Consider the following 3,790-nt stretch of genomic DNA (forward strand, 5'->3'; position numbering starts at 1 on the left):
AATAGATCCTTAACTTCACTCAACACATTCATCCCAATAATGCCAGGCAATCCTTTCAACTCTGTCCCATTGGAATCGCTCTCTTTGATCACAAACACACACTTTCCATGCAACGTCTTCCCCATACACTCGATGTCTGCTTCCAGACATCCAATGATGGGAATGTCTAGGCCATTTGCTGCTGTAAGTCGGACCCAGTTGGTGGACGACAGCACAACTTCTCCAAAGTGATTCTTAAAATGTGACTCAGTGGTAGTAGTCACTTCTGACCCTGTGTCCAAGAGGCAGATAGTCCTGATACCCGCAATTTTCACTTCAATGGTTATGCAATCTCCAAAAGCACTTTCACAAAGGGACTTGGAAACATTCTCTGTATCACAGTCTGCAGTATGACTTCTAATAACGGATGGACCCGGGCTCTCTAGCACTGAAGTGTCTTGGTCAGCTGTCTTTTCCACCTGTGTGAGGTTGCTGTGTGAGGTTGCACTCTACTAGAGTTTTCTCTGCTCTGAAGACAACGTCGGCTTGTGTGCCCTGGCTTACCACACGCATAGCAGATGTATTTTCCTTCACTATCTTTTAAAGGTGCACTTTTTGCCTTGCTTTCCTTCGCAAGAGGTTTCACTTTTTCTTTGCTGTTTACCATCTGAAACAGTTTTTCTTGTTGGGCAGCTATCTATTGAATAGCTTCATGGAGTGACTCCAGGGTGAGAGGGGCTGAAGAGCTCTCTGTTGCAGTGGTATCATGAACGACACCGCGTGAACGAGTACTGGTTCTCAGATTGCTTGGAACTTGCACCTCCTCTTCTTCAGACCAAGTAATAGCTTCCTGCATAAGCTGGATGAATGTCAGGTCCTTCTCAGCTTTAACTCTCCTCTTCGTTCCACGCTGTAGCGAATCACCTTTGAGGCCTAACTCAAGCTGTTCCTTCAATATGCCATCAGCATCAGGAACTGTAGACGGTTCTCGGCTCTGGATGATACTCAACTTCTCCTGCAAGTCATAAGCATAAGAACAGATGGTTTCTCCAGGCATTTGTTTGCGGTCATACAACTCTTTCAGTCTGCTGCCAATGGGAAGTTTGTCCCCATAAGTCTCATCCAAAGCATCAAACATCTCATCCACTGACTTCTCCTTTCCGTTGAGCATGAACTTGACTGTCATCTTAGCCTCATCTTTTAAATACTGCTTAACAAACTCAATTCTGTCTTCTTCAGGAATTTTCATCACCTTGAAGGCGGACTTCATTGAACTTATCCATTCTTCTATACTCAACTCACCAGGCTTGGAACAACATCCGGTAAACTCTGGAAGCTTAAGATCCCTAGGGATGTAAACAGTAGATGGTGCTTTCTGAACGGCAGCCTGCTGTTCAATAACAGTTTTAGCAAGGGAAAGCACCTCTCTCTGTTCGGCTCTGGCTTGCTCTAACCAGGGGTGTGAAGTAACGAATTACAAATACTCACGTTACAGTAATTAAGTAGTTTTTATCAGTAATTGTACTTTTTTGAGTAGTTTAAAAATGGTGTACTTTTACTTTTACTTGAGTACATTTTAAGTGATGTATCGGTACTTTTACTCCGCTATTTTCCTCCGTTTGTGGTCGTTACATGCTTATTTTAATTTTATTTTTATCCATCAACGTGATTGGACTTCTTTCTCTCTGACTCTACCTGATGAAGACGTTTCAGCAGCCTGTCTTTATTTTCTAAACAACAACAACAAAAAAGAGAATTTCCTTTGCCTCAACAATATAATGCACTCATTGATATATAAAGTATTTACATTCTGAAATATTATCTGTTTACCACTCAGCTTCAAAATAATTGCTGGAGAGCTTTCATCTTCGTATTTTACATCAACGACATCTCCCTCATTAATTACTTTTTGAAGTATGTCCATTTTCTTTACAATGTCTAGCGAAGCGTCGTTCTCTGTCCATTCAATTAAAGCCCACATCTTGTATAACTGAGAAAAGAAACAATGTTTTGATAGATATTAAAGATAGAAAACGACAGAGAAAAACAGGCAGTTTAGATAGATAGACGGACGGACGGACTGACAGACAGATCGACAGATAGATAGATAGATAAATAGATAGATCGATGAAACAAACAGACTAACATCACATTATAATAGGACATTGCTAATTAGACAGACAGACAGACAGACAGATAGACGGAGACCCTGTCATGTCATTTACTTAAGCATTTAATTCTCAACATTAGGCTGTGTCACTAGTACAATACTATACAACAGATTTTTAACACTTTTAGGCATTTTAAATGTGGAAAAAATAACATTCACTCACCTGCTTCAGCGAGTGAGGGGGATTCTTTTTTTATTTGCCTAATATGTCGATAAAATATTATAATATTTTATAATATATAATATATATAATAGAAGTTCCAACATTTACTAAGAGAAGATGGGATGGTCATGTTAAAAGTACAAGAAGGTAAGAATATTTTCTATATATATTAACTTATTGTTTATATATTGTGGACGTGAGGCATGGATCTGTTTGATGCTGTCAATGTTGCCTTAACATTTTAGGAGAACAAACTATAAAACATGGCTGCAACATCCAGTGTGTCAAGTAAGTCATTCACATATTTATGATGCATCATTATATGATGCTGCATTACTTTCATTCGGATTGTCATCTATTAGTATGACCTTAGTGACTAATCTTTTATATATATATGCATTTTACCACGCCACTTCCTTGAACACTTACTACTACTGCAGGGATTGTAGGTGGGGGGAGTGAATGTACAGCCCTCTCTCCCACCTTCTATACCACGACTGAGGTGCCCTTGAGCAAGGCACCGAACCCCCAACTGCTCCCCGGGTGCCGCAGCATAAATGGTGATTTCAGGTGGTGCTAATTAGAAGTCAGGTGATTCTGATCTATGAGGCTGTCGTGGCTGGTGATTCTGTGACATATAAATCACTCCTCAGCTTGTCAGAGCTGCTCACACTTAAATGTGATCAAAAAACTAAAAATAGGAAAGAACATGTTTGTTTGGAAACCATTTACAATTTTAAAGACAAACTTGTATTTCAATTTAAGAATGAAATCATTTACCTGTTGGGATCGTGTTGACACTGTGTAGTTTGATTGCTGAGCTCCACAAAATCAGTAATGAGGTGCTTTGACTGTTACGGATTTGAAAAATGAAAGGTCTGGAATAAAGAACCCTAAATTCTAACACCAAGAACCATTTCAGCATAAAAGTGTTCCTCGGGATGCTTAGGTGCTAAATAGAAACGTTACTACTCCCAGCTCTGTGTGGCTTAATTCACATTTATTTTTATAGCTCTTTTCACAATACATATTATTTCAAAGCAGCTTAACAGGAAATGCATTAAAATTTTTTAAAGAAGTGTGGAGTACTGTGCTGCCATATTCTGTGGTAAATTTGCTTACAAGCAGTAAGGGTCTTAAATCTTTACCAGAAAAAAAATCCTGTAATTCAATAAGGTTAAAGTGTGGCAGGACATGATTTGGAGGGAGGCAGTTTTTGAAAATAGGGCCTACCTTAAGTTTTTTTTTTTGTTTGTTTTTTCAGTTTTTTCAAAGTCAAGTCAAATGGGACATTAAAGGGGATGGCCCTTTGACTCCCTTAACACATGTGCCTCATGTGCCTGCTGTTTTAACATCATCAAAATGCTGGCTGTGGGTACGTGCTCTTGCATCTCTTGTTTGCGACACATACACCCTAGTGAAACCATTTCCTTTAGCAACTATTTCTCCCTTCTGATAACACCAGTTGCATCCTTATT

Source organism: Sinocyclocheilus anshuiensis, unplaced genomic scaffold (assembly GCF_001515605.1).
Source record: "Sinocyclocheilus anshuiensis isolate Anshui unplaced genomic scaffold, SAMN03320099.WGS_v1.1 scaffold1121, whole genome shotgun sequence".
Taxonomy (NCBI): domain Eukaryota; kingdom Metazoa; phylum Chordata; class Actinopteri; order Cypriniformes; family Cyprinidae; genus Sinocyclocheilus; species Sinocyclocheilus anshuiensis.